Consider the following 11,755-nt stretch of genomic DNA (forward strand, 5'->3'; position numbering starts at 1 on the left):
GGAGGTGGTGACACCCCTGACCAGCACTAGATCTATCGTATTGCCGTTGCGATGCGTAGGTTCATTTATTATTTGTGTAAGACCACAGCTATCAATTATAGTCTGGAGCGCCACGCACTGAGGGTCCGATGGGGTATTCATATGGATATTAAAGTCCCCCATTATGATTATATTGTCTGCGTGCGTCACTAGATCAGCAACGAACTCTGAGAATTCATTAATAAAGTCCGAGTAGGGCCCTGGGGGGCGGTAGATAACAGCCATATCGAGAGGCAGCGGTGCGACAGACCTCATAGTAAGCACCTCAAACGATTTGTATTTATTATTTAGGTTAGGGGTAAGGTTAAAGTTTTCATTGTATATTAGTGCGACCCCCCCACCCTTTTTAAGGGGACGGGCAATATGCGCATTCGTATAGTTAGGAGGAGATGCCTCATTTAGCGCAAAAAAATCGTCTGGTTTGAGCCAGGTTTCGCTAAGACCAATGACGTTAAGATTGTTGTCTCTAATGACCTCATTAACTAATAACGTTTTGGGAGACAATGATCTTATGTTTAAAAAGCCCATATTATAAGTATTGGGCTGTTTTGACGAGTTTTTGTTTAAATTATCCGTAGTAGAAATATTAATAATGTTGCGTTTATTATACGTAGTGCACTTTAAATAGTTTCGACCATATCTAGGAATTGATACGACGGGAATTTTCAGATTGTTTGCTTGATGCTGCGATCGACTGAACGCATCATGATTTGCCACTTCAGTAGAATGCATATCTACCCCGGACACATTCACAACAGAAAACACATTATGTGAGTTGTGTGTTATTCTAAGAAAATTGCTATGCGTACAGAAATTATCCAGCCTGGTGCTGGCTAGTTCTAGCTTAACTGACTTATGGGTTATTTGAATGCACTACACTTCTTTGCTGACAACTTGATAACACTTTTCTCTAAAATAAAGTTGAGGTTTACTTTGAAGTAAAATTTGCTATCGACCACACCAGTCTAAGTCTCCTCACTCATCTTTGCACTGAATTATGCATTGACCTGAACACTGATCATAAAACAACCCACGCCGCGTTTCAGGAAACCATCTGTGGTTCAGGTAAAGGAGCATGTGCATTCAAAATAAATTGCATGATTAAACTGCTTAATGCGATCGTTTGTTGTGATTAATCGCATGAATTAATGCATTCAATTCGACAGTTCTTATTTTAATCAAAACTTAAACAGTAAAATGTCCTTTTAAAATAAGCCCAACAAGGGTAATAGGCACAAAAGTACGATAGAGTTTAAGGGGTTTGTCTCTGAAATAACATAAATAAAAAGATATTTCCCTTTTTTGTTTTCCAACTAATCGATAAACTCCTTTGTGGCTATTTACTACATAAACGTGCATAATGAAGAGTAACAGCTCAAAATAACGTAATGGGGCCTGGAATAGTCCCCTGGAGAATTATTGCATAATGATGTGTTGCGTGTTTGCTTTCGACTCACTCAGCTGACCACCTGTCCATCTCATCGTAATGTCCTCTTCTCGCCGTACATCTGTCCGCTTGACTTGCTCCATCCATCAGTGTATTTATTCCTCCATCCATGCCCTAAGACCTTGACACTTCCTCCATTATTTCCTCCCTTCCCAAAGGTAATTTTGAATATTAAATATTTAAATATGTTAGCAAATTGTGGGATATCTCAGTGGATTATGTATATAAATCATCATTTAGGTTATCTTGAGACGACCTGTCACATTAGGTCTCCAATATTTTCATATTTCCTTAGTTTCTGTATTTATTTCTTAGTCAGCACTGTTACTGTTACTCTTCCACGTCCTGCCTGGCTCCTTGAGTTCCATTTTCTTCACCTGTCTCAGATTAGCTATTAGCTATCATGCTTATGATCGTTAATCAGAGAACTATATTATGCTGGCCAGCCCTGTAGTCAGGGCTAGAGGGTTGTTAGCTAAATGCTAATGTCGCTAACGGATTATGTTTGCCGGTATAATTGTTACCTTTGTTATGCTGTCGTGCCTGTTGCAGTATGCGCTATAATTAAAAGGGTTCTTATCTGCTCGTTGCCTCTTGCCTCTTGCATGTTGGGGTCACAATTACCGCGGCGATGTGTGTTTGTGACATAGCCCGTCGGCAATGTGGTGCCAATCAGAGATGTCCGATAATATCGGCCGATAAATGCTTTAAAATGTGATATCGGAAATTATCGGTATCGGGTTTTTTATTATCGGTATCGTTTTGTTTTTTGTTTTTTTTATTAAATCAACATAAAAAACACAAGATGCACATACAGTTAGTGCACCAACCCAAAAAACCTCCCTCCCCCATTTACACTCATTCACACAAAAGGGTTGTTTATTTCTGTTATTAATATTCTGGTTCCTACATTATATATCAATATATATCAATACAGTCTGCAAGGGATACAGTCCGTAAGCACACATGATTGTGCGTGCTGCTGGTCCACTAATAGTACTAACCTTTAACAGTTCATTTGACTCATTTTCATTCATTTCTAGTTTCTATGTAACTGTTTTTATATTGTTTTACTTTCTTTTTTATTCAAGAAAATGTTTTTAATTTATTTATCTTATTTTATTTTATTTTATTTTTTAAAAAGGACCTTATCTTCACCATACCTGGTTGTCCAAATTAGGCATAATAATGTGTTAATTGCACGACTGTATATATCGGTATCGGTTGATATCGGTATCTGTAATTAAAGAGTTGGACAATATCGAAATATCAGATATCGGCAAAAAGCCATTATTGGACATCCCTAGTGCCAATCTTTTGGACCGCATATTTCCTGGAACTCCGCTGGTTCCCGGCCCTACGCCCATTCCTGCTCCACGGCTTTCCAAATCCCAAGCTTTGTCTAACTCGGCTCTTCGGCTTCCCAGAGCCCAGCCTCTTCCTGTGCTGGCGCCTTGCCACCTCAAGACTCCTCTTCCCGCTGGGCCGGTGACGACTCATCTGCAGCCCATTGCGCTGTCCATCCTGATAGTCAGCACGGGACGTATCTTTGTCCCTCCTCTTGGCCTCCCTCCACCCTTCACTGGATTTTACGAGGGGGGATGCCACCAACCAACAGCTCCTTCCTCCAGCAAGAAGAAATGTCTGGCATCAGCTTCGTATGGGAAAGGGCACTACTAGCAACTGTGCGGCTAGGGAGGCACAGCTCCTCTCATCTCAGGTGGCTCTGCCGCAGATGACATCTTCTTCCCCTGCGTGGCCCTCCTGGCCAGCGGGGTTGCGTTTCCACACGCAGAACACGCCTCTCTACCATCGTTAGGTAGACGAGTGGTGGTTATGGTAATGGTTATGGTGGTAAATGATCATTCACGCGTTCATTTCGTCTCATATTGACTATTGCAATTCTCTTTTCACTCTTTTGAACAAGGCAACGCTAACGAGACTTCAGACGGTACAAAATGCGGCTGCCAGACTATTGACCGGTGCACCCAGAACAGCCCATATTACCCCCATTTTATCCAGTCTTCTTTGACTGCCAGTTAAATTCCGCATTGAGTTTAAGATTTGAGTCCTGACCTTCCGTGCATTGCATAGTGGGACCCCTCAGTTCCTCACTGACTTGCTATGCCCCTACTCTTCGGGGCACAGCCTCCGGTCTTCCGGCCAGGGTCTACTAAAGATCCCCAAAACTTGTTTTAAAACCCGTTTAGACCTGGCATTCCTGGCTAAAGCTCCCAGACTCTTATTTTTGCACCGGTCCCTCCGTGATCTTGACTGTGTTGAAACTTTTAAGAAACATTTGAAAACTTCTCTTTTTAGTAAAACTTTTAGTTAATGCATCTTTTAACTATCAATTGTAATCCACTTTGTATCCTTTGTATGATGTTGCCCCTGTTGTTTTAATTGAATTGTTGTTTCACTTTACCTATGTTTTGTTCAGCGCTTTGGGATTTTATATGTGAAAAGCGCTTTATAAATAACATTTACTTACTTACTTATGTCCGGAACGATTACAGGATCGACGCCTGCCGCTGTCAATATCGCTCCCTTAGGTTAAGTGGTAAGGTATCGGCTATCCTCCTTAAAGTCTTCTCTATCGCATTTGCGTATTCTGTTGTCTATACGAATGGTTAAGTCAACTAGTGTGAAGGGTGGCAGTTTTGTCACAGGTAGAAAATTCGTTCTTGATGCGACAACTTAATCCCTTGCAAAAAATGCTGCATGAAGCAGGGTCCCCAAATCTATTCTCTGCAGCTAGGATGCGAAAGTCTTTGGAGTATACGGCTACAGAGAGCTTGCCTTGCTGAAAGTCCAGCAGGTAGCTGCCTGCTTCTCTGCCTTTTAGGTGGCGATCAACCTTCATAGTTTATTTGATAAACAAGGGTAGTGAGGTTTGCACAGCAGGAGCATTCTTACTAATCGCCATGGCTTTGTCAGATAACAGGCTCATGATAAAAGCTATATTAGACTGGTTAGAGGCATAGGAACCAGGCTGTTGATCAAATACTAATGAGCACTGATGAAGGAATTGCTCCCAACAGCAAGACCCACTGGTGAAACAGACGGGCGTAAGGAATATTGGGCTCCCGAGGAGTGGGAGGACTAGCCGCTGGAGGAGATGGGAAAGTACCCATTCCGGCTTGACCTCCATCCTGGGTGAGTCACAGTGCTCATCAGATCGACACACTGGCTGAGGGTGCCGACATTGGCAGACAGCGTCTGGAAGGCGGCCGTCAAATCACGCAGCAGCTGGTCGTGATTATCGATAATCTGTTCAAAGCCAGTAAGCGCAAAATAAACGTGTTCCTTTTCTTCGGGGTCCATGTTGGCCAGTAGATTTGTCATGATTGGCTTTCCCTGGAGTAGGACCCCAATGCAGAGAAGAAATAATAAGAATTATGACAAAAAGCGCAGTCAAACAGGAGTGGCAAAAAATAACTAAGGATTCACACAAAAGGTATGGAGAAACTGAAAACGCACACAAAAGGTGTGCATAGGAAACAGTCAACGCTAGACGGCAGAGCCAGAGCATAGCCACAGGAAGGAGAAGCGTGAGTGGAGCCAGAGCAGTGCAAATGAACATGACTGGCAGAGTGAACCATCAGGAATCTACTGGCGCTGAGTAAATGGACTGGAGAGCTTAAGTAGTTAGGAGGAAATGGGTATCAGGTGTGCGCGAATGTGAATCTGCCCTGTGAGCTGAAAGTCAGGCGCTGCAACAAAAAGCATATGAGCATAAGTGCGGTGGACCCTTCCCTTGATGTCGTTATCCAGGTCCCTTTCTCCTGGTCACCACTGACGACTGCAAAGTCTCCTCATGGCAATGGAATCACATTGACATCTGCACTCGCTAATGGCGCAGTAAGTCCTCTCCCGCTCAATCTTGAGGAAGTCACCAGGAACCATCATGGCACGTACCTCTTGGTGACGTAACAAGCGTAGCACAACAAGAAGCGTTAGAATGCGCAAAGTTTTACTTCTGACACCAATTGTCGCATCCAGAAGAAGAGTACACAAAGTCAGACGCTCTTTTTAACTTGTATTGTGAGCTTGTGCTAACACAGGCTTAATTTCAACATATATATTCGTTCTTCCTGCACAAAAGTCTATCTTCGTCTTTTACACGACTAACAACACTTCTTCAGTCTTCGCCAATCACCTTCTAGGTGGGTACGTTCACGACCATTGGAACACTGAACATCACCAACACACGAACACAACATCACCATCAGCAAATGGTTATAATATATACTGTACTCACAGCATGTATATGAAACGTTGATGGAGGTTTTTAAATGTTTTTATAGAGGTTTTTAGGCGAAATACAATTAATTTTAGCTCCATTGTTAGCTGACTTTTGCTAGTGTTTATTTACAAGTTAGAATGCATAAAAAAACATATGTGTTCTTGACTTACATAAAAATTGTGAATAATAGGCAAAATTCTGCCCCAAAATACCCAAATGTATATTTAACTTTATTAAATGTTTGGAAATATACATTTTTGGGCGCATCTGGAGATATAGGGAGGAATTATGAGAACACGAGGGGGACAAAACAGAGAGACGAGTAAAAAACAAAATCAACAACTGCACTTCTTGAGCAGACACTATATGTTCAAATATGATTCCAGTTTTTATGAAGAAAATAATTGAAAAATTATCAAATAAAAAAATGCTGCTTGCTCAACTGACATTTGGGATTTTTTTTTAAAAGCTTATTTATAAATAAATATAATTAAAAACAGCCGTATTAAAAAAAAGAGAGTAAATGCCTTTTGATTTGACTGAAGGTTTTGACATTTTGTAAAAAAGATGATGAATAATCAGACACGCCCAAATACAATTATCTGACAAGCACACAATCAGGCAGCTTTCTCCATATGTCATGGTCCATACCATAGTAAGAGTAACAAACAGTGTCTCCAACTTGCATTAGAATTGTCTATTGTAATTTCCTTGGTTTCAATCAAGGCACATAATTGCTGCTTATAATGCCACATTAGCACCCACACTCTAAATTATGATTGCACAGGCAAATTATGATTATATCCGTTGCCTTGATCTTACCTCTCGCTGCAGGGTTCATCAAAGCTACTTATAGCTGCAAGCAATGGGATGACAACAGCTCTCACATCAGGCTATTTTCTGCCCCGTTCCACAGGTTTCCACGTTCCTAACAAATGCACCACGGCAGCGCCACACAGAGCGAGACTAGCGGTGGATGAATGTGGCAATCAGTGCTCGGTGGCTACGAAAGAGTCATAGAGGCTGATTGCACGGTGGGGAGCTGCAGAGCAGAGCTCTTCAGATTCTCTCCATGCTCCGAATAACAAGCTCCATCGCCCTGAGTGTGAAAGAACAGGCTGCTAATTGGAATCAGCACGGCTCTCCCTAAGCTTATTCTAACATCTTCTGGCTCCATTGTTTGTGCTAATGTAGGTAAAGTATGTGGGTGTGCAGCTGTTTTGGTGTATGATGCACATTTCCACAGTGGCACATTTATTAATGATGCATGGGGCCGTGGCACACCTCACTGACATGATAAGGAAAGCGCCAGAACTGAATGTAGTTTATGATTTTTTGTTAAACACCAAATTCCCTGTAGCCTCTCTGCTTTAAGGCTATTCTCACAATACTTCAATAGAGGTGCAATAAGATGTGCTCAACTTGCACATGCTCAATGATGCACAGGCACTCAAGTAGGAGGAAAGCAATTGCAATGTGTACATTTTAGTGGTAAACATTTTGAATTAGAATCCATCACATTTTCGTAACACAACGTTATTGCTTTGCTTATCTCCACAGTAGGGGTCTAAAGATGGTACTAAGATCCAAATACCACGTGCTAAACAATGTGTGCAAACTGTAAAATTGTGTGTACTATCAGTGGGCTGGTTGGAAGTGATCTATTAAGACTGATGGAGACCGCCTTATTTCACCATGGAGACGTGTGGTGTTGTGCTGTGTCATGCAACATGCAGCAGACATGAACCACTTTTTTCTCTGCATTTTAGAAGCAGTCCTGCAGTGCATTTACAACGGAACCCACTTTTTAGCACACTGATGGCGCGCTCATAGGAGATGCTGGCACTAACTGCGAGCATGCACTGGAACATGTTAATAGAAAGTGTTTTTATACATGTGACAAAATGAACATCAGTGTAAAAAAACGCCAGTAGGCACCAAAACGCATCAATTGCATTTGTTTTAATCAGCTCCTTAAGCCATCCAGCAAAACTATAAAATTATATTGCTGAATAGTTATGTCTAATATTTTTTTATTTTTGACAGTCCATATACGTAAATATTTAGGACGGAGTCGCAGCGCATTAGCCTCCTTTCTAACAGCCATTTCTCTGCAACTGCCAGTTTGCACGTACATTTTAGACATGCTAAATAAAGACGCATAAGAATTCCAGCAAAACAGTTTTAGTTTTGATAAACCACACAGTGTGTGTTAATTATTTATATTTGCATCTTAATTTTCTCCTATATTTGCAGTTATTTTTCTTCCTTTTGTGGGTGTTCTAATGACCAGCATATATTGTGCCTATACATGAAGACATATAAAGTAAATGGATTGGACTCTTTATTTTGTTCACTTTGGAGAGGCCTTCCGCTCACAATTGTAATAAATCACCTTTGCATGTGCTATCACGTTTGCATGTGTTTTAGAAAATGCAAACCTTAGTAGATCAGGCTCTATATTTACTGTCTACTGTGCTAGTACTGGCTTCTTAAAGGGGAACATTATCACAATTTCAGAATGGTTAAAACCATTAAAAATCAGTTCCCAGTGGCTTATTATATTTTTCGAAGTTTTTTTCAAAATTTTAATTTTAACTTTAACCACCCGTCCATTTTCCTGTGACGTCACATAGTGAAGCCAACACAAACAAACATGGCAGAAAGAACAGCAAGCTATAGCGGCATTAGCTCGGATTTCAGCGGCTTAAGCGATTCAACAGATTACGCATGTATTGAAAAGGATGGTTGTAGTGTGGAGGCAGGTAGCGAAAACCAAATTGAAGAAGAAACTGAAGCTATTGAGCCATATCGGTTTGAACCGTATGCAAGCGAAACCGACGAAAACGACACGACAGCCAGCGACATGGGAGAAAGCGAGGACGAATTTGGCGATCGCCTTCTAACCAACGATTGGTATGTTTGTTTGGTATTAAAGGAAACTAACAACTATGAACTAGGTTTACAGCATATGAAATACATTTTGCAACAACATGCACTTTGAGAGTGCAGACAGCCCAATTTTCATCAATTAATATATTCTGTAGACATACCCTCATGTCAGCAGGCCAGGGAAGCTAGGGTCGATATTCTTCTCTTGATCATCTTCGGGACGGTGTGAGCCAAGACATCCGGGGGGTTTAGCTTGCTCGTCTGCGGGAACAAACTGCCGCCATTGCTTGCTGTGCTACCGAGGCCCTTTGTCCCTGAATTGCTCACACACTCCGGCAGATTCAATGGGGGTCTGGCGGCAGATTTCTTTGACTTTATCGTTGGAAATGCATCTGCTTTGAGTGTCGCAGGATATCCACACATTCTTGCCATCTCTGTCGTAGCATAGCTTTCGTCGGTAAAGTGTGCGGAACAAACGTCCAATTTCTTGCCACTTTCGCATCTTTGGGCCACTGGTGCAACTTGAATCCGTCCCTGTTCGTGTTGTTACACCCTCTGACAACACACCGACGAGGCATGATGTCTCCAAGGTACGGAAAACAGTCGAAAAAACGGAAAATAACAGAGCTGATTTGACTCAGTGTTTATAATGTGTTTGAGAAAATGTCGGATTGCTTCCCGATGCGACGTCACATTGTGACGTCATCGCTCCGAGAGCGAATATTAGAAAGGCGTTTAATTCGCCAAAATTCACCCGGTTAAAAAAATATATGGTCTTTTTTCTGCAACATCAAGGTATATATTGACGCTTACATAGGTCTGGTGATAATGTTCCCCTTTAAAATAGACTCTAGGGCAATGGAAAAAGGTCATATACTCTGATGAGTCCAGATTGACCCTGTTCCCAAATGATGGGCAACATCAACATGATTGAGCCAGCAATTAGACTCCATCTTCTTGACCTTTACATTGTTTTTTCTTCCTCTTAGACATTTGCATGATACATGTACAATATGAGAATGGCTGGCCCTTTGAATTGTTTATAAAAAATGGACAAACTGATGTTTACATTAAGGGCCTGATCTTTTAAAAGGTTTGCGTGTACTAAAACACATGCAAACTTGATAGCACACGCAAATAGGGATGTACATTGTTCGAATGTTATCGATACCAATTCCAATATCGATATTCCTTATAAATACTGGTATTCATCGGCTGTAAATATAATTTTTGTAAATAAAGATGTATTTTATAATCCCTCAAGGGGCAATATATTTTGAGCCACAGGTTGTTGTGGTTCATACACTGTATAGCCTCCATGGCCCACAATAAACAGTCAATAAATAAATAGTCAATACAACACATAATCAGACAAGAACATGGAGCTTAGAATGGATAAAAATATAAAAGCTTGTGATAGCCTGCTGCAGTCAAACTGTGGTATGTGGCTACATGTAAAGAATCACTTGATTAAAGTACAGTGTTTTATTTTCCTATATTCAAACACAGTGTTACTGTGCAAACTGTGTGTAATGTTACAAATAGTACAGACAGTTTTATAGCTTACACACACTAATGAGTATTTTCATCGTTGAAGGCGTGATAACTTGAAACTTAATGGACACATATAAACGCGCTGTTTTTTGTGTGAGTATTTCCACACCCTCAATCGTCACAATAAGTCTATCACTACAGGTATATGTAATGCCGTCTACCTAGTTTGTTCTAAAATTCTGACGTCAGCTAAGCTAGCAGCCACTTTTTTTTTTCATTGTATTTATTTCAGGCAATGACATAAATAAATAATAATAATAAAAAAGTACAAAGTTGACAACACAGACATAATAATATAAATTAATTTAGTGCAAAAGGTAATGTACAGTATGTCAGCATGATTGTCCAGTTTTGCCTGAAAGGGAGTGGGAAGAAGATAATTTATTTAATCCCACACCCAGTTTTCCATTCAGTGATTATTCACATGAGTTTCACTCTTACTTTGTTCAAGGATTAATACAAATGTTGTATCATAGTGGCATTACCACAGGTAACAATAATTATTACACTGTAACAATAATTTGTATCAACAATGTAGGAATAATGAATACACCAACAATGGTAATAGACAAAATACCAACAATGGTAATAGACAACATAGCAATAATGGTAAGGAAACATTGAGCCACTCAGAGAAAAAAATGAGAAAATGGTTAAAAATGAAGGGTTCAATCAATATGACTTTCATGCCAATGATGAGTGTATGTAAACAGTAAATATGATTTAATTCTCTCAAACCTATTGTTTTTGTTTGACACTAGATATCATTAGATTAGTGCATGTGTTTGTCACTGCAAAATTTCTGTCAATATATTATTATAATTTCTTGTTATATTTAAATGAGAATTAGCCCCTTCAGAACAGATTTAGAGACAGAGCACATTTCTCTGTCTTCTTGAGTAAAGATCCGAATACATATTCCTTTTAAATGAGCAGCAGCTAACATTTTTTTGTTCGGTCTGTGCTGATAGAACAGCAGCTTGGAGAACATACTGTTCCTGCACTGCAAACAAAGACTGGTCTACCCCAACAGTCCAATACAATCGATACAAAACAATCCAATATTAACATGCACAATTATCCATGTTTATATGCATACATATCTTCACATATTATTAAAACAATCTCACCTTATTCTATTGTTGGGCAGTGAACCTTACAGATGCAATAGTTGAGCTCAACCTTATACTGCATGTCAGAATCAGAATCAGAATCAGAATAGATTTTATTGCCATTGTTTGAGAACGGGTTCACAAACTCTGAATTTTTCTTATTGCAATCGTGCAACATAAAACACATATAACACATATTTGGTAATAAAAAGAGCTGTAACTGAGGTATCAGATCTTGTTGTTGTTCATGTGCCTGATGGTCGAGGGGGAAAAAACTGTTCAGGTGGCGGGAGGTGTGGGTCTGGATGGACCGTAGTCTCCTGCCTGAGGGGGGGAGGGGAGAATAGTTTGTGTCCAGGGTGAGAAGAGTCAGCTGTGATCCGACCCACACGCCTCCTGGTCCTGGAGGAGAACAGGTCCTGGAGGGATGGGAGCTTGCAGCCAATCACCTTCTCAGCAGCACAT

The 11,755-nt window shown here is 40.5% G+C and overlaps 1 long non-coding RNA gene across 1 annotated transcript in view; it reads right to left on the reverse strand.

The window, feature by feature from the left end:
• The window catches only part of LOC133611262 (uncharacterized), a 68,203-nt gene extending 61,463 nt beyond the window's left edge, over positions 1–6,740 (reverse strand). The window contains exon 1 of the long non-coding RNA XR_009815966.1: positions 6,555–6,740. This is a non-coding gene — a long non-coding RNA (uncharacterized lncRNA). The remainder of the gene's footprint in view (positions 1–6,554) is intronic.
• Between the last annotated feature and the right edge of the window lie 5,015 nt (positions 6,741–11,755).

Source organism: Nerophis lumbriciformis, linkage group LG08 (genome assembly GCF_033978685.3).
Source record: "Nerophis lumbriciformis linkage group LG08, RoL_Nlum_v2.1, whole genome shotgun sequence".
Classification (NCBI taxonomy): Eukaryota; Metazoa; Chordata; class Actinopteri; order Syngnathiformes; family Syngnathidae; genus Nerophis; species Nerophis lumbriciformis.